This window comes from Erpetoichthys calabaricus, chromosome 12, assembly GCF_900747795.2.
Source record: "Erpetoichthys calabaricus chromosome 12, fErpCal1.3, whole genome shotgun sequence".
NCBI classification, from domain to species: Eukaryota; Metazoa; Chordata; class Cladistia; order Polypteriformes; family Polypteridae; genus Erpetoichthys; species Erpetoichthys calabaricus.
In genome coordinates, this window is record NC_041405.2 from 2,324,583 (window position 1) to 2,348,863 (window position 24,281).

General features: G+C 40.4%; 1 protein-coding gene across 1 annotated transcript in view; it reads left to right on the top strand.

The window, feature by feature from the left end:
- Window positions 1-24,281, top strand: part of LOC114661678 (zinc finger protein 658B-like) — a 278,339-nt gene that overhangs the window by 121,562 nt on the left and 132,496 nt on the right. The window lies entirely within an intron of this gene.

Consider the following 24,281-nt stretch of genomic DNA (forward strand, 5'->3'; position numbering starts at 1 on the left):
AACACTAATTTATAATATAATATAATTTAATTGTGTATGTATTTAATTGCTTGTTTATATGTAAATGTAAATCATTACATATTTGTTTCATTTTTTTCTTTAATTTCTATTTTTTTTTTGTTTGTTTTGTTTACCCTGAAAAATCTTTTATGTATCATTATGACCAACCTATATTATTCATGTTGATTCTGATCTGGTTACTTATTTTGAAGTTAACCTTTGTATCTTTTGAACATTTTGTTCCAATTTATTTTTTCATTTTCAAGTCAATAATTGGATAATTACAGATGCTTTTTCTAAACAACTATTTTGAACACAGAATATTGTCTGTAATTGAATAACCTGCTTATTCCTTTCTGTTTTTTTGCTTTTGAACATAAGCAGGTGATAGTTATACCTACAGATGGGTTATATAATTAAACTTTTTTAATTGCAGTAACACGTGATGAAAACGTGGTTGTAAACTCTTAACAATCCTAGTTCTTTAATGGCATTTAATGGTTCTTTATTTATGCTGTTTGGTGTCATAGCTCTATTACTTGACAAAGCACCATTTCATTCCTGGACGAGTTCTTTGTAAACAGAGTTTTTTTTGTGTGACTGAAAAACTTCCTAATATGTAGGGAAAAAAGTGAAACCTTTAATGTATGGACATGTACTGGACACTAATAGATTTTGATAAACTGGACTTAGCCTGTGTACGCAGTGAGATTCGTTTTGAAATCAGGAGCCTTTGTATTTCACAAATCTGTTTCCATCCAGTCATTATTATTTACTGTATGTAGCCTGTTACAGATCTTTATGCAGATGAGACTTTTGGGAATCAAAAAATGGCTCGCCTATGGCATCATTACCCTGACACCTTGATTTTTAAGAACGTAGGCCATTTAAAAAAACACAATTAAAATGTTGGGTTAAAGACTTTTCTTTTCTGTCTGTTCAAATTATTTTGTACATGTAGCTCAGGGATGACTGTGTAGAGTGCTATTATTTTACCTTCTTTAATTAATCATTCTTGATCTCAGCAAGCACTAATAGCAAACGTATTGACTATCTTATTGATCCACTCTCTTTATCTGTAGTCTTACCTTGAGTTCCTATAATTGAATGTACCTTCAATGAAATATCTATTAGGACATTAGAAAAAATTTGACAAGATCAGGTCATTCAACCCAACATTCTTGTCCATCCTATTCAACTAGTTTGTCCAAAACAAGATCAAATCAAGTTTTGAAGAAACCTAAAGCCCTGCTGTCCACCACACTATTTGGTCATTTGGTTCTCTGTTGACAGTTCTTTCTGTATGAAGAAAAAACATTCTAACTTTCATCTCAAATCTGTCCTTCACAATTTTCCAACTGTGTACCATGATTTTTTTTTAATTCAGCTTAAAATAACAGCATGAATAGAGTTTAGAAAGCCTGTCAAAATATTGTATATGCTATGTTTCTTCTGAACTGTCACAATTCCAGGGTGCATTTTTATTTTTTTATTTACTTTTTTGTCCACGACACTGTTGCAGAGTGGCTTCTCTCTCATATCCACAAGGTTTAGATCCAGCAGTGATAATTCCACTAAAAGTATTTTTAGCTCAGGCAGTCAGCCTGTAACTGTTAATCATGTCAATATCCAGGATTATATACCTGACACCAAAACAAATCCTCTTGATAGCCTAGTATTTCATAACCAAGGTTGGGCACAGTGACAATGAGCAAGAACAGATAACCAGGTTATAATTGTCCAAAAGTGCAAAGTACATGTGTATTTAAATCAACAGTACAGAATATATTCAGTAAAAAAAAGTTAATCAGACATAGAGCAATAAACGCCAACAGTATCATAAATGAAACTAGTTCAAATACTGTATGTTAGATAGTATCTATAAAAATGTTCCCCTTATACCTTTAGCCTCCATAGAAGGAAACATATACATGCATTCCATAAACCGTGACCACATCTCTTAATTTCACCATGTTCCCTGTTAAGGTGGTTGGTTGTTGATAACTACATTCGACCCGCTAACAGCATCCTTGCATTGCCACTTCTGTGGGCACAGTGACCACAGTTCCTCACCCAGTGAATTGTCCCATCTCCACTGCTCTGTATCAGCAGCCCAGAAGCCCTTCACAGTGAACTTGGCCAATGCCTCTGGCACCTTCACTGCTTCCCCTGGTCAAACTACAGGGAACCCTCTTTCCCACCTCCCACTGGTACCCACAGAGTATGGAAGATTTTGTTCACACAGGGAACCACAGACACGCAGAATAACTGACCAAATAGTATGGTAGACAGGAGGACTTTAGGGATGTTCAAAACTCAACTTGATGTTATTTTGGAGGATTCAAATGGACAGGAATGGCAAGCCTTGTTGGGCTAAATAACTGTTCTTGTCTAGAACTGTTCTAATATAATCTGATTCCATTGTCACTCATGCCTCTGCAAGCCTGTAGCAAGGTTGACATTTTGTCCCAACAAAGGGAATTGTACACTGCCCCTTATAATCTTGCCAAAGGTATACCGAGACTTGTCTGCTTGGGGTGTGTGTGTGTTTTTCCTTTTCCTCCTCTCTTTTCATTACCCACTCACTTTATCCCCCCTGGTGCAGACATCATCCACAGCCAACACCTAGTGCAGCTAACGAGGAGCAGCTTAACTGATCTCACTTGCACATGCCTCCATGTTGCAGTATGCTCCATGTCAGCTGCATTGAGTCAATCCATATTTCTATCCACACCTCTTCAATTAACAGGGAAGCACCATTTTTCAACCTTTCCTGCACTTTCCATGTCACATATTACACATCTCTTTGATTAATTAATATTAAACAATTTTGAAAATTTTATATAAATGTCCACACACATTTTTATTGGATTTCAGTCTCTTGAAATAATAATTTAAACACTTAAAAAATCATATTAGATCAAAATAGAAAGTAAGGTTTTTAACTTTAGTCTGAATGTGTCCTTAGTAGTCTATAATGACATAAAAATTGAATCACAGTTGGGGTGGACTTTTTAAGTAATTTTTACCACTAGGAGCTTTTCCAATCATTGCTCTGTGGTAAGGGGGGAATGACTTCACAGCTTTAGGATTTGTGATATATTGCCTTCATACAACCCCCAACAGCATCCATGCAGACAGTCATCCTTGTGATTAAACCTATAACCAAATAAAGCATTTGCTAAAATAAATAAAAAAAAAAAAAATTAATCTTTGTATGAAAGTCAAATAAAAAAAACTGCAGCATATCTTTTAGACTCCAATGGATGCCTAATGTCCTGGAGGACTGCTAGGTTAAAAAAGCAGTTACTCTGTCGCCTGACAAATGTCTAAGTTTTTCCTATTAATTTTGTTATATTGTTTAACACAACCAAGCTTGGACTGGCCAGGCAGTATTTTGTGAAATGAAAAAAAAAAACACAAATGCACTGTCAACCCATTACAGTCCACCAACACAGCGACAATTTAAACTCACCGATTTCTGTAATGTGCACATCTTTAGGATGAAAAAACAGCACCCAAAAACAAAAAAATCACACACAAGTAGAACATGCAAGCAGCACACAGACAGAGAGCAGCCTTGGAATTTAATCCTAGAACTCTGGAGTTGTAGTGAGGCAGTGTTAATTTCTCCACATTCATGCTTTTTTGCAAACATTGTAGCAACCAGTGTAAATAAGAACCAGAGGATTCACAGTTTGCAAAGCTTCTCCAAGTGTATTGGTCTTTAATGTTTGTCACAAACAGAATGCTGCCTGGTCATAAAACAGAACACAAATGTAAATAAAAAGAATTGATTTTTAAAACGTTTACATACTCAACCACCATGTTAGTGTAAACTCTGATAAATTGACATTTAAAGTTAAAAGGCTCTAAAAAAAAAAAAAACACTTACACACCTTTAAAAACTGAACTAATTTGTACACGGTATCAACCACCATGTGGCTTTTTGACCTTTGTAACCTGTCCAGCATCAGTCTGAAACAACATTCCTTTCTTTATTCTCTTTTTATATAGTGGTTACTTTGGGGTGCCCAACTCCCAAACCCAAACTAATACTGGTTTTATGTGCTCAGGGAATTTTTCCAACTTGTGATATCTTGCTTGGAGCACGTTAGCCCCTGGTAGGTGAGTTTGCCACGTCTCCTCTCAGTCCTCACACAAAGACCAGCAAGTGACTTCACATTACAATATCTTGATAAGGTGACACAGAATGAGTCACTCTGTTGTAGCTTGGCATTGAAACCAGTTTGGCATATACCACTTTCAGTTTTGCCAACAAAAGGAAGCACAAAGAATGTGGACAGAGCACTTATGAAGGAGCTCTTTGCCGGGGCCTAACATGACTCTTAGGATGCCTAGTCAGTCACATGCAGCATAGAGGGGCAGCCAAAGAAGACAGTAGTGGATCAAGCTGCTGAAGAAACCAGCAATGCTTTTCTGGACAAACTATTAATTCCAATCCTTTGTCCCCCACACCATCTAAGTCTTTGCAGTCCCAAAGGATTCCTGATTTTTAAGGGACTCTCAATACATAAAATCACAGAGATTACGTTCCATTTTTCTTGATCTGTCGTACTGTGCTCGGTAGCCTACTACACACTAAATACTTATGTCTTGTCCACACATCAGGAACATTTTTAAAGAGTAAGCAACCAACTTGTTATTCAAAGTATATTTCCTAGAATTAAATGCTTTTTGTCAAACAATGGATCTATAGGGAACAACTTACCCCAGTAAAGAGCCACCTCGGAATCAATATTCATATCTGTGTAGATTACATGTTAAAAAGACAGACAAAAATAAAAATGATATGAGCACACATACAGAGAGGAACAACTAATCAGCTGTAACGTGTGTGGAAAAGCAGTCACCTGTGTAGGATGAGCAAGCACAACAATTGTGACATTTGCAGACTTTATTTTGATGAGTAAATATAGAGAATAATACATAATTAAACAAATGATAAAATAGTTTAGCTAATGCACAACTTTAATTAAAGTATGTGGGAAAAAAATCTAAAGCCCTGCAGAGTACCTGAAAAAAATGGTTCACCTGATTGCTGTCATGTGGAGATGCACTGTATATAAAACTGGCACTTCTCCACTCATGAATGTGTACTTTGTCACATTTAATAGATAGATAGATAGATAGATAGATAGATAGATAGATAGATAGATAGATAGATAGATAGATAGATAGATAGATAGATAGATAGATAGATAGATAGATAGATAGATAGATAGATAGATAGATAGATAGATAGATACTTTATTAATCCCAATGGGAAATTCACATTCTCCAGCAGCAGCATACTGATACAATAAATAATATTAAATTAAAGATTGATAATAATACAGGTGAAAAACAGACAATAACTTTGTATAATGTTAAATGTTAACGTTTACCCCCCCGGGTGGAATTGAAGAGTCGCATAGTTTGGGGGAGGAACGATCTCCTCAATCTGTCAGTGGAGCAGGACAGTGACAGCAGTCTGTCGCTGAAGCTGCTCTTCTGTCTGGAGATGATACTATTTAGTGGATGCAGTGGATTCTCCATAATTGATAGGAGCCTGCTGAGCGCCCTTCGCTCTGCCACAGATGTTAAACTGTCCAGCTCCATGCCAACAATAGAGCCTACCTTCCTCACCAGTTTGTCCAGACGTGAGGCATCTTTCTTCTTAATGCTGCCTCCCCAGCACCCCACCGCGTAGAAGAGGGCGCTCGCCACAACTGTCTGATAGAACATCTGCGGCATCTTATTGCAGATGTTGAAAGACGCCAGCCTTCTAAGGAAGTATAGTCGGCTCTGTCCTTTCTTGCACAGAGCATCAGTATTGGCAGTCCAGTCTAGTTTATCATCCAGCTGCACTCCCAGGTATTTATAGGTCTGCACCCTCTGCACACAGTCACCTCTGATGATCACGGGGTCCATGAGTGGCCTGGTCCTCCTAAAATCCACCACCAGCTCCTAGGTTTTGCTGGTGTTCAGTTGTAGGTGGTTTGAGTCGCACCATTTAACAAAGTCATTGATTAGGTCCCTATACTCCTCCTCCAGCCCATTCCTGATGCAGCCCACGATAGCAGTGTCATCAGTGAACTTTTGCACATGGAAGGACTCCGAGGTGTATTGGAAGTCCGATGTATATAGGCTGAACAGGATCGGAGAAAGTACAGTCCCTTGTGGCGCTCCTGTGTTGCTGACCACAATGTCAGACGTGCAGTTCCCAAGACGCACATACTGAGGTCTGTCTTTAAGATAGTCCACGATCCATGCCACTAGGTATGAATCTACTCCCATCTCTGTCAGCTTGTCCCTAAGGAGCAGAGGTTGGATTGTGTTGAAGGCGCTAGAGAAGTGTAGAAACATAATTCTTACAGCACCACTGCCTCTGTCCAAGTGAGAGAGGGATCAGTGTAGCATATAGATGATGGCATCCACCGCTCCCACCTTCTCCTGATATGCAAACTGCAGAGGGTCAAGGGTGTGTTGAACCTGTGGCCTAAGGTGGTGAAGCAGCAGCCGCTCCATGGTCTTCATCACATGTGATGTCAGAGCAACAGGCCGAAAGTCATTCAGCTCACTAGGACGTGATACCTTTGGGACTGAGGTGATGCAAGATGTTTTCCAAAGCCTCGGGACTCTCCCCTGTTCCAGGCTCAGGTTGAAGATGCGCTGTAGAGGACCCCCCAGCTCCGATGCACAGACCTTCAGCAGTTGTGGCGATACTCCATCTGAACCCGCTGCTTTGCTGGCACGAAGTCTCCTCAGCTCTCTGCTCACCTGCGCTGTTGTAATTATGGTTGGGGGTGTCTCTCCTATGTTGGTATCAGCAGAAGGATGTGTGGAGGGTGCAGTACTCCGAGGTGAGAGTGAGAGTGGGTTAGGGTGGTCAAACCTGTTAAAGAAGTTGTTCATTTGGTTTGCTCTCTTCACGTCTCTCTCGATGGTGGTACCCCGCTTCGAGCGGCAGCCAGTGATGATCTTCATCCCATCCCACACTTCCTTCATGCTGTTATTCTGCAACTTCTGCTCCAGCTTTCTCCTGCATTGCTCCTTCGCCGCCCTGAGCTGGACTCGGAGTTCCTTCTGCACGCGCTTGAGCTCATGCTGATCACCATCTTTAAAAGCCCTTTTCTTCTGGTTCAAAAGGCCCTTGATGTCACTTGTAATCCATGGCTTGTTGTTAGCATAGCAGAGTACAGTTCTTACTGGAACTACAATGTCCATACAGAAGTTGATGTAGTCAGTAGTGCAGTCAACAACCTCCTCAATGTTCTCACTATGAGATCTCTGCAGGATATCCCAGTCTGTAGTTCCAAAACATTGTCTCAGAGCATTCTCAGCTTCCGGGGTCCACTTCCTGAATGATCGTGTGGTTACAGGTAGGACCCTCACTTTTGGTTTATAGTGAGGCTGAAGCAGAACCAGGTTATGATCTGCTTTCCCAAGCGCAGGCAGCGGGGTGGCACTGTATGCGTCGTTAACGTTTGCATACAGTAAATCTATAGTCTTATTTCCCAGGGTGTTACAGTCCACATACTGGGAGAAGGCAGGTAATGTTTTGTCCAGCGTCACATGGTTAAAGTCTCCAGCGATTAGCACAAGCGCCTCAGGGTGCTGCGTTTGTAACTTAGTGTATTATCGTAGTATTTCCCTCTACTTACCCTTTACCTGTTTTCTCAAGGGTAAATGTTCTCGTCAGGTTCGTTATCGGGTTGGTCTACTGTTGCACTTTACAATGAACACACACACACACATAGATAAACACACACACAGACCCTAACCACAACAGTGCCCCATGAATGACACACACACACGGTGATTAACCCTTAGCACTTTATACCACACATCAGCCTGTCACTCAGCACTTCAAGAGACTTACTTATTATCGGCACGAACAACATATGATGTTTTAGTGATATCTCATACCTAAATATTACTTTTGGTCTACAAGAATACATTTAAACATACAAAGACTCAGCACTCTTGACTATCGGCCATTTATCAGCCAAGAATACCTTCTTTTTATCGTACTGTCCCTTCTTTTGAGTGGCGCTCCTCACTCTCAGCCTTATAAACCTTGCAGCACAGAAATAATGGCAAAAATCTGGCTACCCCAGGTGCTCAAAGAAATCTAACTTATTAATTCAATCACGCTAGACATTAAGAGAAAGCATAGAAAGTTAAAAGCAGCATGGTATTTATTACAAGAATAATAATAATACCACTGGAACAAAGAATAATAGAAAATAAGTACTGATAGGAAAGTCTGAATATACTATATATAGTCTTTAGGAAAAGCTTACGAAAAAGTTGAAATGACAAGGATGAATGTCCCAGGGAGGCGTATGATTTAGCAATGGATGTTCATGATGCCTTTCTGACGACCAATGTCGTCTTCGTCTGTTCTTCTTCTTCTCCTCCTTCTCTTTGCTTCTTCTCCTTCCTCCTCCTGTTCTCCTTCTTCCTGCTCCTTCTCCTGCTCCTCCTTCTGCTCCTCTTCCAAACCAAGGCATATTTATTATGAAATATCATGCCTTGGTTACACAACACATGAACCTGATTGGCTGGCTGTCAATGTGATTGATGAATTTTGCTCAAACTCTTTCCCAGATAATAAAGTTCTTTGATATTGCCTGTTTCCCTTTCCCAGGCCATAAATCCCAGATGTCCATCCATAAAGTAATCAATAGCCTGGGGTGTCAGCAGAGCATCCTTTCCCAGGTTGTAAAATAATTGAGCCCCAGAATGTCTTCCTTTCAATGTAGGAAACAGCTGTTTGAAAGTGAGGTGTGACAAAACCTGCTTTGATCTGTCTTAGTTCATCTGTTGTCTTGTCTCGAACACAATACAATGGAAACCAAAATGTACAGATTTTATACACCATAACACTTAGCAACAGCAGAATGGATGATGTCACTCGCTGTCTCCACGTCCGCCCGAGGAGGAATGTATACAATAACAACAATGACGTGTCCAAACTCTCTGGGCAAGTAATAGGGACGTAAACTTATGGCCAACAGTTCGATGTCCCTGCAGCAAGTGGAGATTTTAACGTTTACATGTCCAGAGTTACACCACCGTGTATTAACATAGAGAGCGAGTCCTCCTCCTTTGTGCTTCCCACAGGTACTTGCATCTCTGTCCGCTCTAACTGTGCTAAACCCGGGTAGTTCCACGTTAGCATCTGGGATGGTGGTAGTTAGCCACATTTCGCAAAAACACAACAAACTGCATTCTTTGATCTTTGATCATCAAGTGGCTCCTTTCATTAATTATTAACCCTGAAAAGCAGTTTCATATTGTTAAAATGTGCAAACTAAACAGTGATTCAATAAAGTTTTTGTAGACTCAAGGAGGAACTCTAGTTCACTCTAACCTCATCCTCATTGAAGTGTTGTATAAGTCACTGCCGTTCCTTGTCTCATGGAAGAACAGGCCCGAAAACAGAGCTCTCCAATCAAGACAGGCAAGAAGGAAGTCCTAGGAGCGAAAGACTGATTGCCGATGGCCGGTCACAGAAACCCGGACTGGGGAAGGGAGCGAGTTAAGGTAGGCTGAGGCCATGAGCAAACTATAGAGCTGAATGATGACGGGCCAAGAGATCACCTGCAAGATGACCTAAAGATAGTCCTATTTCGGTGCTCAACAAAGGGGACACAGGATGGACCATGTAGATACAGTGCCCGTGTCTTCCCATCCATTGGAGAGAGAGACCACAGTACCCGTTTAGGGGGAAGGAGTGGAACTAGTAGCCAGAGACGCCGTATGAAATACTTGGCTAGAAAACTGATTTAGCTGGACACCTTTACAGGTGACCATTGTCCCACATCGTAGCTCAGCGTGTGGGGCAATCACAACCTCCATAAGCAAGGCCTTGGTTTGTTCAGGCCAAGGGATACTGTGTTCAACAGACCCACACCTCAGGATCATTGATATCAGCCCCTACACCCCCATTTTGGGGGTAAATGTTGTTTACTACTGACCAACTGTTATGGTCTATTTATGCCCATAGTTGACAACTTGGGTCTGCTGGAGCCAATCCCAGGCAACACAGGGCACAAGGCAGGAAACAAACACTGGGCAGGGTGCTAGCCCACCACAGGGCACACACGCCCCACACTAAGCACACACTAGGGACAATTTAGAATTGCCAATGCACCTAACCTGCATGTCTTTGGACTGTGGGAGGAAACCCATGCAGACACAGGGAGAACATGCAAACTCCATGCATGGAGGACCCAGGAAGTGAACCCCTAAGGGTCTCCTTACTGTAAGGCAGCAGCGCAAGTGAACAAAAAAAAATCTTCATAAAGGAAATGAATCCCTGTGCTTGGAATTCATTTTTCTGTATCTTGTGCCTTCTTTTTCACACCCCTTTACACCCCAGGTCTCTGTATAATTGTCCTTTATTGTTATGCTGTGTTTTCAACTTTTCCCCTCTAATCCTTCTTCATTGATATTCTTCAGTAGCTCCATATGCCTGCAGTAAGTCCCAGTTCACATCTCTGCTGTTTCCTTTTTCTCATCCAGGTTGTTCTAATTAATGTCCTTTCCTCTCCTGCTCTTATCATTACTCACTCCTTCTGCCCAGAGTGTTCTCTCTAGTGTTCTCCAAACCCACATCTCATGTGGACATTAAATGTTTAGAGGCACTTTTCTTAGAGTACAAGCCGCTTCTTCTTAAGGTCAATCACTCCACACTGGTGCTTTTACCATTGACTTTTTCAGCCCTCCTTTCACTTCTCTAGTGAGGAGGACTTGTCTTTTGTTGAACTCATCACTGGCCATATCAATTCTTGATTGAAATTCTTCCTGAAGAAAAGAATCACATATTTTAACAAAACTGGTCCATGTGGGTGCAAGTTGTTTAATGTTGAAAAACAGATGGACAGAAAGACATGGCTATGCAATATATGCTTTGTGCATTATATGTGAACACACCTAAAATAAGCTAAATAATACAGGTTTCCCCTATTTTGCATATCATATCACCTTATGAAAATTGACATTAATAAGGAGTTAATAGAGTTTTTTTTCAGAACAGAATTCATAATTGCCATTAATTTAAATGGAAACAAATTTTAAAGGAATACTCCACCCATACAATTATATTTTTTTAAACGTTTCTTACTCCATATTAGTGCTTGAAGTGAGCCAGTACACCCAGGCACCTCTTCTAATTTTAACACAGCATACTGGTAACTTTCCTTAGTATAATGGTGAGCAACAGAACCTCTTCAAGAGTCTTCAAGGGGACCCAGTTTTTTAAATGAGTGTTGACCAATCATGGCAATCAAATGTCACTGCATCACAATAAAAAGAGAAAGAGTACCATCAGTAATTTGCTTCCACTTCAAGCAATCTGCCCCATATATGTTTTGTAGTTGTATTTCAAAACAATGTTTTAATTGGGACAATTAATCTTTTGAAAGTCTGAAGTTTTGTCTTCCTCTTTGGGCAACCATTGAGAAAACAGGGGTAGTAAGAGAGAAAAGGCAAAAAGATCTAAATCTGCCCTACCTGCATGATTACTAGAATTAATAAAGAACAAAACCATTTGGAGAGTGATACTCATGGACACACTATGTCCTTTGAGAGAAAAATGTTCACAGTTACAAGTTACTTTGCTTTTTCAAGATGATTTTCTTTATAGATTACACCACAATATTCCGAACTGGTTGTGACATGTGGTGCAGGATTAAAATGTAACACGTTGCTGGATGTTCTACTGCTGGATAATTATCAGCTGCTCATTTAACACACCTATACTGTAAATTTAATCTCCTCTTAGTGGTAGCTGATTGAAATACAAACTGAAAGAAGTAAAGTAAAAAAGAAATGGGTCTAGATTTAAGAAGCCCAAGTGGATTGTAAACTATATACACTATAAGAATTTACATAAAATGAAATTATATATACTGTATGTATATATATATATATATATATATATATATATATATATATATATATATATATATATATGTTGATTTAAACCCATACGTTTTCCACACATTAAAAACTGTGTTTGAGAGGGTGGTAAAAGGAGGTTATCATGTAGAGGTGCTACAGATAAAATATTCTCTGTCTTAAAGTGCTTCTTACATTGGTTCCATATTCCGAGTGAATGAAGGACAACTAGGTTGTTAGTTTATTGACGATACCTCATATTTATTGGGGCACAAAGCAAGGAATATAATGAAGTACTGCAGGATTTCATTTCTATCGCAGACCAAGCCTATGTGTGTTCATCTATTTGTGTCTATGTCCAGGTTTTTATAGCTTGTATGTTTGCTGCCAATTGAAAATTAGGTAGTGCCATGCCACCTTCTGATTTAGGTCATTGTAGGGTCGCCTTTTGAATATGTGGATTTTTGGAATTCCATATAAATGAGGTTATGATTGAATCTGATTTTATTTAAAAAAGATTTGTTAATGTATATGGAATATTTTGAAATAGGAACAGTGAAATTTTGATGAAAAAGAGCATTATATTTACTTCTGATGTTTACCCCTAGGCATTTAAACTGATCTGCAATGATAAAAGGGAAGGTGTCCAATCTAATGTTGCTTGCTAGAGAATTCACTGGAAAAAGCACACTTTTGTTAAAAATTAATTTTGATTCCAGATATCTTTTGAAATTCTACTAGTGCTGTTAGGGCTTTAAGCACAGTATTCTGTAGGTCTGATATATATACCATATCATCTACATATAGTGATATTTTCTTTTCAAGTCCTTCTCTGAAAATCCCCTTTATCTCTGAGGCATTTTGAAAGTGATCAGCCAGTGGTTCAATGGCGATTGAAAATAGCAGTGGTGACAGAGGGAATACTTGTCGGGCACCATATTCTAGTTTGAAGTAGTGTGAATGTTGTTAATACAAATTGAAGCTTCTGGACTGGTATACAGTAGTTTGATCCACGCACATATGCTTGAGCAGAACTCAAATGTATGCAATGTGGTAAATAGGTGGTACCATTCAATAATATTAAATGCTTTTTCCATATCTAAAGATAATTAAGTTATCTAGAGTGTTAAACTTTATGGGAGAATATATTATATTAAATAGGCATCGAAGATAGGAAGCTAAGTGTCTACACTAGCTCAGTCCTTCTCCGCCCACCAAAAAGAGGATTGCCGAGCAAGAAAGCCGCGTACTCTGGCGCCATCGTCTGTTGAACATCGGCTCGGAATGCCGTGGCCCTGATCTTCTTACAAATGGTCTATCTGGCTCCAAAACCACACATCTAATAGGAGCAATCAGTCTTCTGATTGATAAAACGGCACCCAACTAAAGAGTTGGCTAATAAAACTCCACATATACTACGTGTCTTACAAAAAAGCAGGACAAGTCCCAAATCAAAAGACACTGCGACTCAAAGCTGTCACCGATCAGCTCCAGCATCTGTGTGAATTTACAAGACACGATGACTTCAGAATATTTCCATCCCACATTTCCCATCCTTCCACTCACTGCGTCTCCTGAGGCCACGGCTCAGTCCGGTAGGGTGAGATCGAATTAAACGGTCATGTAAGGGGGCATTTAACAGTCCATGTGCCTTCACTCCTCCATTTAAAGAGTCGCAACAACACTAGAAACAAATTGAAAAAGACTTCATCCTACCTCACAGTCTCCGTCCTCGGAAATGCGACGGAAGAAAAAAAAATCTATGCTATATAGGGTAACGAAAAGAGGGGGCTTTTTTCTGAACATGACCAGAAAAACAAGCTCAGGCCCGCAATACTTATTTCTTTTTCTAATCGTTAGTTTTCAAATAGTTTTTCCCCTGTAACTGAGGATTATAAAATCTACTAAGGTCTCACTTAATAATAAAGTCCAAAAAAGAACTAAAAGACAATAGCTCAAGATACTAGTTTTGGTCATCCTTGTTAGATTTGTAAAATTAGGTTTCTGCCTTGGCATATTGAATATAGTAACCAAGAGGCTGTGAATTTGCTTGTTTTGTATTGAACACTACGCCTCATACTGCTCCTACTGTGTGCGGTGTTGATGTTTCGTCTGTTCCGGTGGTCGTTATTTTATTTAATTAAATTAGATCTTGGTGTTGATCGGATGCAGGCGTGACTCGAACGTCTTCTCGCTCCGTTTTGATTGATGTCCTAATAATTATGACACGAAGTTACTATTAGAAAACCAAGTGCAGACACGAATGTACTTAACATTTCAGCGGTTTTAAAGTGCAGTGACCCCAGGGCTCAGACCACAGTCGGACACGGTATTCAGCGAGCTCCGCGACCATTTCCATGGGGGAAGGAATACCTGGATGAACACCGGATAAGGAGAAGACATGACACAGCACTTGAGAGATCAGTAACGTCTCCTAACTGCTAAATCCATCGTCCCGAATGTATGGCCACAGTAAAGTCTCGGATGTGGATTCACACAGGCTGGGGATAACGTGACATACTGGTTGCCTCTGACTTTAAGTGAGCGGAGTGGAGCCGGGAAGCATGTGTGAGTGGCTAAAAAGGGAAAACAGCTGGAAACGCGTGTTGCCGCGTGTTCACTTTTTTCACATCTTATTATGTTGCAGCCTTCTGCTAAAATAATTCAAATTCATTTTTCCTTCAAAAGGCATCACTCAATACAAAAGAATGACAATGTGAACACAGGATTTTAGACATTTTTGAAAAGGTATTAAAAATAAAACAAAATAAAAAAGAGAGAAAACCTGAACTCTCCCTTTGACACAAGACCCTTTGCTACAGCACTTGAAATTTGCATCCCATTCTATTGATCATCATTAAGATGTCTGAAGTTCACCTCTGGCCAATTAAATTGACTGGACATGATTAGGAAAGGGACGCAACTAAGTAAATGACTATTAAAACAAATGAATCACGTAAATGGGGCTGCAAAATATAAGAAGGAAGAAGACACATACAAGTTGTCAAGAAGAAGAGATAGCAGAAAAAGGAAAAGCCTGACGAGGTTCACTGTGAAAAAGCTGAAGGGGTAGTGTGTTACACCCAGGCACGCCTGTCACACTCCTTGTTAGTACATATCCTCACTTCCGTTCCATATCTTAAGTCTTCATTGTGAGCGTTCTGCCCCCTCACTTATCAAAGTGCAATCTGAAAGTGATTTATTGTTATGACAAGTGTGCCAAGAGTTGCATTTCATTGCTGCAGAGGTTCCACATTCTCTCATGATTCTGAACTGGAATAGGCCAGTTTTGGAAAAATCAGTTAATAACAAAGAGTAACAAGTCCAGTATGGGACTGTTAAAATACAAGGCAAAAAGAGAGAATACATAGGTAAAATGGTGTTTCTGCTTTATTAAGAACTAGTAGGCACAGCCACCAAGGAAGCCCAACAATGCACCTTCCATTTTGTCAAAAAGAAGCCAGCAGTCTGATACTCTTGGTGCAGAAAGAACAGGTCTGAATGAAGAAAACATTTCGTTCACTTGATTTTCAGCCTCCCATTGACCAGAAAACACCTGGCTGCATGATACACTCACAACTAGACATGCAGGGTGCATTTCGAGATGTGCCGTGTGTGTTGTCTGTGTGTTCTGTGTTGTTGTCACTTGTGCTTTGTCATCTCAATGTTATTTTATTGTAAAATTTAGGTTCTCCTCCTCAGTTCTCCTTATTGGGTGACGTTTGAATTTTGAACTGTGGATTTTTGCGTCTCAAAGACTGATCCATCACTGACAAATGACATCCAGAAATATCTCAGTCCTGCACTGTTTACCATTTGACAAGTGAACAAAAGCCACAACTTAACCATTGTCAACCTTGATAGACAAAGCTTTCCATCAGTTATAAACCAAAAAAGCTGGACCAAGAAAATTGATGAAATATTATCCACTCCTACATTTATAACCCATTGCAAGCACTAGCAAAGAACGTAAACAAAAGAGGGGGTGCCGAGGCAGCATGCTAGTGAGGCTAAGGAAGCAGCCACACAAACCACCACTTCCAAGCATTTTCTCCTCAAATGTGAGGTCTCTGGTGAACAAACTGGATGAGTGGAAGCTGCAGATTGCAACAGAATAGATCATCAGGGACTGCTGCATCCTGCTGATCACGGAGACGTGGCTGAATTTACTCATACCAGACATGGCGATCGAGATAGCAGGCTACACAGCACACCAGCAAGACAAGACAGAAGACAGACAGCTCAGGTAAGAAAGGGGGGGGTTTGGGGGGAGTGGGTTCCTGTGTATTTATGTGAACAATAGCTGGTGCACAAATTCCACCATAGTCACCAGACACTGCTCTCCAGACGTGGAGTTTATGACAATTAAATGCAGACCCACCTCCCTCCCCGTGAATTCAACGCCATACTGCTATCTGCTGTGTATATTGCACCAGATGCTAATGCTAACTCAGCTCTGGGGCTTTTGCATGACACCATCATCAGTAAACAGAGCAAGCATCCTGAGGCTGTTCACATCATTTCTGGGGACTTTAACCATGCAGATCTGAAAGCAGTTCTCCCCAAATTCCACCAACATATAAAGTGTGCAACCAGAGGAGTAAAAACACTGGACAAGCTGTACACAAGCATAAGACAGGCCTATAGGTCTAAACCCCTAGCACACCTTGGCCAGTCTGATCACACGTCCCTGCTTCTGATCCCTGCATATACCCCCCTCAGGAAACAAGCTTCCACTATGACCAGGACTGTTACCATAATGCCCGAGAAGGCCTTCCAACAGTTGCAGGACTGCTTCCAGAGAACCAGCTGGGAGGTTTTCAATCACCAAGACATGGAGAACCACACTACAGCAGTCCTGGATTACATCAGGTTCTGAAGAGACAACGTCACTAGGGACAGACGCATAAGGATTTATCTTAACAGGAAGCTCTGGATGACGAGGGTTGTCCAGAGTCCGCTGAAAGCCAGGAATACTGCTTTCAGGTCTGGGGATGGGGCTCTTTACAGTGTAGCCAGAGTGAACCTGAAGAGAGGCATCCAAAAGGCCAAGTCAGTATATAGAAGGAGGATAGACGACCATCTGAGGAGCAACAACACCAGGAAGGTGTGGTAGGGTGTCCAGCACATCACCGGCTACAAATCCAGCAACTCCTTGGCTGCTGAGGGAGACTCTTCTCTGGCAGAGGAGCTCAACATCTTCTTTGCCCGCTTTGAGGTGACACCAACAGCAGCTCCATCACAGCCACTTGTTCACAACAGCAACATACTCACGGTGGAAGAGTGTGAGGTGAGGCGGATGATGAGGAAGGTGAACCCGAGGAAGGCTGCAGGACCCGACGGTGTGGCTGGACGGGTGCTGAAAGACTGTGCGGATCAACTGGCCGGAATCTTCACTAGGATTTTCAACTAGTCCCTGTCTCAGGCCACTGTCGCATCCTGCCTCAAGTCCAACATCATTGTTCCACTGCCAAAAAAATCCATCACGAACAGTCTGAATGATTTCCACCCAGTGGCACTCATATCTGTCATCATGAAGTGCTTTGAGAAACTGGTGCGGAGTCATATCATCACCTGCCTGCCAGCAGTCCTGGACCCATTTCAATTTGCTAACAAAACAAAGAGATCCACAGAGGACGCTGTGGCCACAGCCCTTCATGCTGCCCTGACCCACCTAGAGCAGCAGTTATGACAGACTGCTCTTTATGGACTTCAGCTCGGAGTTTAACACCATCCTCCCACAACGACTGGTGTCAAAACTGGCAGATCTGGGACTTCCATCACTCACCTGCAGTTGGATACTGGACTTCCTGTCTGGTCACTCCCAGAGGGTCAGGCTGGGTCCCCACACCTCCACTGCTGTCAGCCTCAACCCTGGGATGCCGCAGGGTTGTGTGCTCAGCCCTCTCCTCTACACATATGACTGTGTTCCCACTCACCATAACAATAAGATCATGAAGTTCGTGGATGACATGACAGTGGTTGGACTCATCTCGGGCAAGGAGGGTGAGCTGGCATACAGGGAAGAGGTGGAGCAGCTGTCAGAGTAGTGCAGAGTCAATAACCTGCTCATCAACCACAAAAACGAAAAAGCTTGTTATTGACTTTAGAAAAAATAAAACTGACATCCAGTCACTCATCATTGGCGGGGCCTGTGTGGAGAGGGTCCCGGTGTTCAGGTTTCTGGGCATTGAGCTGAAGGATGACCTGACTTGGAGCGCCAACACCAAGGAGCTGCTGAAGAAGGGGCAGCAGAGACTGTATTTTCTGAGAATCCTCACAAAGAACCATCTCCCCAAAAATTTGCTCCTTGCCTTTTATCACTGTTCCATCGAGAGTGTGCTCACGTACGGACTGTGCGTGTGGTATGGCAGCTGCACTTCTTCAGAAAGGAAAGCGCTCCACAGGGTCGTCAGGACAGCAGAGAGAACAATTGGTTGTACCCTCCCCACTCTGGAACAAATCTACACCTCTCGATGCCACAAAAAAAGCAATAAGACATCTCACAGGATTCATCACATCCCGGTCATTGCCTCTTCCAGCTTTTGCCATCAGGCAAGAGATACAGAGCAATGAAAACCAGGAGAAACTGTCTTAAAAACAGCTTTTATCCAAAAGCAATCATGGCCCTGAACTCAGAATAAAACTGCTCCATATCATTCTACCAATGTGCAATATAGACCTTAAGTCAACAAGTGCAATTTGTATACTTTGTAAAGTACTTTTATTACTATTCGGTTTGTTATTATTTTCTCTCTTCTTGTCTTTTTAACTCTTATGCCTCACATTGAGTCGACTGCACATTCAATTTCATTGTTCCTTTGTAAAAGTGACAATGACAAAAAAGATCTATCTATCTATCTATCTATCTATCTATCTATCTATCTATCTATCTATCTATCTATCTATCTATCTATCTATCTATCTATCTATCTATCTATCTATCTATCTATCTATCTATCTATCTATCTATCTATCTATACTCTGTGCCTGGTCTGAGCATCTGCTCTTTTGCAGGACTTCTTTTTGTGTCAGTTGTGGCTGTAATATAAGGCTAGAGTGACCCTGTTACTGTACAAGGTAATATATTGCTGGACCATAAGAATGGGAGACTGTCAACAGTTGGACGAGAGTGCCAGATTATATCCTGCCTTGGTAATGGACAGTGAGGTGCACAAGCAGAGAAAAAGAGAGGACATACATAAAGCAGCATGTTTGTTTTGCTGAAGAGGGGAGTCCAATGATCACTATCTGCCCAGTACAGAAACATTTCGGCAGAAGACACATGGGAGACATTGAAGTTAGCTGACAAAAGGTTTTTTTGTCTGATGAGACTAACATTAAGCTTTTTGGCCATAAGCCCAAATGCCATGTTACACTACGCATTTTCAAAACCATCCCCACCATGAAATATGCTGGTGGCAGCATCAGGCCGTGGGGACTCTTCTTTGCAACGGGTTCTGCAAGGCTTGTCAGGGTAAAATGGATGCAGCAAAATGTTAGTTGAGGAAAACCTGATGAAGTCTGCAAAAAGCTTGTTACAACAACTCCAAGCATAAAGCCAAAGTTATACATGAATGGCTTATAAACAACAATGTGAATGTCTTTGAGTGGCCGAGTCAGAGTTCAGATCTTAGTCCAATGGAGACTTTGTCTCTGGACTTGACAAAGGATGTTAAATCACGATCAACATGACAAATGGGAAAAATGGAGAAAATGGCATAGCTCAAGGCTGGCATGGTTGCCATCTACAACATACTGAATTGAAAGGAGTGAGTACTTATGTGAACAATTATTTTGTGTTTTTTATTTGTAATTCATTTAGATGATTTTGCAGAGATCTTATGTCACTTTGACATCAAACAGTCTTTATTGTGCCAAAATTACCAATTACATCTATTGTGACTCAATTTTGTACCTGTATGTATACTTGTATATGTAGTACTCTGCAAACACCTTAGGCCCTCTACATTTTTTAAATACATTTTGTCTTTATTTTTCCTTCATCAGTACTACTGTTTATCAGTAGAAAAGATGAAATTGCTATTTTCCAAACATTAATTTTGGAAAGGCAATTTTATACCAGAGGGATTCCAGGATGTAGCCTTATGAGGGCTTCTGCTAACTCAGTTGGGTGTGCTTAAAGTTGTGAGATGAGCAGAAGTTAGAACTCGCCGTCAGGGCTGGGAGGTAGTAAGAAACTTGTTATGTCCTGCAGTTAATTAGTTAGCCTGCTTATGCTCAAGCCTGCCAAAAAGGACAGACTCTGTGTTATTTTGTTTCCTTTGCTGTCTTGTTATTCCCTACATTTTCATTCTGCTTTGTATTTATTCATTTGGAGTAATTTATTAACCTTCCAATTCTGTAGGGGACTATACTGGCATCTTTCTCGGTATGGGGTCTGCTCCAGAATGTCCATGTTCCATCACATTACATATACTGCACTGTGTATAGAAAATATGTGCATGCCAGATGAACACCCTATGGATCGATTCCTGATCCACACTATGGTAGTTATTGCAATTGTGGCATATATGTATTTGTAATGTTTTTAATTTTTTCAACATTGGAAAACAACCTTTACAATTAATTTCTTTTGGTGATGTATGGTATATGTTATTTATTATCATATTTTTCTAGTAGATGTCATTTCTCAAGATGAATTAATATATTACAAAATCAGGGCATGAAATACTAAATACCGGCTTAAGAATTACTGAAGTAGGAGAAAATATTTCATATTGATGACATTTTCATGCAGTCAAATGTATTTGTAACCAATAGTCAACTTTTATTCACAGTACACTATTCATTAAAAAACCTGATGGTGCTCCCTGCAGCTCTCTTCTTTAAGTTTTCTGCAGATTAAACCATGATCACATGGAAAGACAGAGTAGGCAGGTGGGCGCACCCACTACCTGCAGGCATAACAGTGAAGCCAAAAGCTGTGCCTACGCAGGATGTGGTGTTTGCTGTGGCATTGTGCCTGGGTGCAGTGACAACCAGGACAACATCTCTGACGTGGTGGGGCTGCATTTCAAGCTCCAGTCAGCACAGGACATCTGTTCTAATCATAAATTGGGAAAGTGTACAGGAATCAATTTTCAGTTTTTCTGCTTTGTTTCAGATGTAGTAAATTCAATTATAAGAAACAAATAACCCAAACGTTTATGATAATAAAATTATACTGTGTGCTTACATCATAAAGATAATAGAAGATAGATAAATGCAAGTATATACAGACATAAGACAATAGCAAACAAAATAAAACATTTCCACAGTGACTGTGAAAAGTATTTACCTGCTTGGAAGTTTTCAGATTTTTTTGCTATACTGGTGCACCCCAATCTATTGCTGTGGGGTTTTTTTTATTTCAGTGACAAGGGCTTGGAGACTAAACTGGTTCAAGGGAGCAAAGTACAATGATATCCTTAATAATCTCGATCCCTCTGCTCTTGAAAATTATAGACCCATCTCTAACCTGCCTTTCTTAAGTAAAATTCTAGAGAAGGCAGTCATTATACAGTTAAATGAGCACCTCAATAAACATGCTATTCTTGATAAATTTCAGTCAGGTTTTAGAACAAATCACAGCACAGAAACTGCACTCGTTAAAGTAGTAAATGACTTGCGGGTAAATGCAGACAGAGGCCATTTATCTGGTCTCATCCTCTTAGATCTGAGTGCCGCATTTGACACCATTGATCATAATATTCTTAAGAATCACCTTAGTCAATGGGTGGGCCTCTCTGGCAGTGTCTTAAATTGGTTTGAATCCTACCTGGCAGGGAGAAAATTCTTTGTTAGTTGTGGTAATTATAACTCAAAGACACATGATATTCTATATGGTGTTCCACAAGGCTCTATCCTGGGTCCACTGCTCTTCTCAATCTACATGCTTCCATTAGGTCAGATTATCTTAGGACATAACGTGAGCTACCACAGCTATGCTGATGACACACAGCTGTACTTATCAATAGCACCTGATGACCCCAAATCTCTTGATTCGCTAACACAATGTCTAACTTGTATCTCAGAATGGATGAATAGTAACTTTCTCAAATTAAATAAAGAAAAAACCGAAATCTTAGTGATTGGCAATAATGGATACAATGAGGCTATTAGAAATAAACTGGATGCATTAGGATTAAAAGTCAAATCGGAGGTAAAAAGCTTAGGGGTAACCGTTGATTGTAATCTGAATTTTAAATCGCATATTAATCAGATCACTAGGACAGCATTTTTTCACCTAAGAAACATAGCAAAATTTAGACCTCTTATATCATCGAAAGATGCAGAGAAATTAGTTCATGCGTTTGTTTTCAGTCGGCTAGATTACTGTAACGCACTCCTCTCAGGACTACCCAAAAAAGACATCAATCGTTTGCAACTAGTGCAGAATGCAGCTGCTAGAATCCTTACCAGGAAAAGAAAATCCGAACACATTTCTCCAGTTTTGATGTCACTACACTGGTTACCTGTGTCATTCAGAATTGACTTTAAAATTCTGCTTATGGTTTATAAAGCTTTAAATAATCTCGCCCCGGCTTATATATCGGAATGTCTGACACTTTATATTCCAAATCGTAACCTCAGATCCTCAACTGAGTGTCTCCTTAGAATTCCAAGAGCAAAACTTAAAAGAAGTGGTGAGGTGGCCTTCTGCTGTTATGCACCTAAAATCTGGAATAGCCTGCCAGTAGGAATTCGCCAGGCTAATACAGTGGAGCACTTTAAAAAACTACTGAAAACACATTATTTTAACATGGCCTTCTCATAACTTCACTGTAATTTAATCCTGATACTCTGTATATCTAATTCATTATAACAACTATTCATTCAAAATCTGTACTAACCCCTACTCTCTCTTCTGTTTCCTTTTCCGGTGTCCTGTTGGTGGTGGCGTGTGCCACCACCATCTACCCAAAGCACCATGATGTTCCAACAATGATGGATGGATTAAAAGCCAGAAGTCTGTATGACCATCAGCATCAAGTGACTCCGTGAAAAACCCGAACTACAAAGAGGACTATTTCATTTATGTTAGGTAGAATGCCCAAAGGGGACTGGGCGGTCTCGTGGCCTGGAACCCCTACAGATTTTATTTTTTTCTCCAGCCTTCTGGAGTTTTTTTTTGTTTTTTCTGTCCACCCTGGCCATCGGACCTTACTCCTTTCTATGTTAATTAATGTTGTCTTATTTTAATTTCTTATTTTGTCTTTTATTTTTCTTCTCTCCATTATGTAAAGCACTTTGAGCTACTTTTTGTATGAAAATGTGCTATAGAAATAAATGTTGTTGTTAATGAAAACCTGCTCCTGAATGCTTTGATCCTCAGACTGGGCCAAAGAGTCAATTTCCAGCTGGACAATGACTCTAAACTCAAAACAAAAACAACACAGAAGTGGCTTAGGGACGACTTTCTGAATGTCCATGATTGGCTTGACCAAAGCCCGGACTTGAACCCAAAATGACCATATCCGAGGAGACCTGAAAACAGCCGCACACTGAAGGTTTCCATCCGGCCTGACAGAGCCTAAGGGAATCTGCTTGGAAGAATGACAGAATTTCCCAACTCCAGGAGTGTGAAGAATGTTGCATCAAACATAAGATGACTCCAGGCTGTAATCCAAAGGGGCTTCAATAAATAGTGTATGAGGGTCTGAGTACTTGTGACAATGTGATATTTCTTTTTTTTTTTTTTATAAATGTATGGTTAGGTGCATCGGCGATCCAAAATTGTTCCTAGTGTGTGCTTGATGTATGTGGGTGTGTGTGCCCTGCCCGGGGTTTGTTTCCTGCCTTGTGCCTTGTGTTGGCTGGGATTGGCTCCAGCAGACCCCCGTGACTCTGTAGTTAGGGTATAGCGGATTGGATAATGGATGGATGGATAACATTATACACAGTGCTGTTGTCACTCTTTCATTCTGGAGTATTGAGTGTTGCTTGGTGAGAGTGAAAATGAATTTAAATGAATTTGGCTCAAGGCTGCAACATAACAAAATGTGTAAAAGGTGGAGGGTTCTGAATACTTTATGAAAATACTGTAGATATATGCACACTAATGATTAAAATATTGGCATCTGTGCCATCAATCAAGGTAATCAAAAAATGTTTGAAATTGAAAATGCTTTGGTTTTCATACATGCATTCCTTTTACTTGCAGTGGAAAAACATAAAGAAGCCTGAAGACAACAACTAAGTGTTCTCTTATTCTACACATACATCATAAAATGGACTGGACTACATTACTTACACTTTTGAGAAACTGGGAAATCTTTGGATTTCAGGTAGGATACTCTCCTTTAGTTTGTAAGTAAACCTCCCTCTGAGGAGTTGAAAGTGCCTGCAATATAGGAAGCTCATGT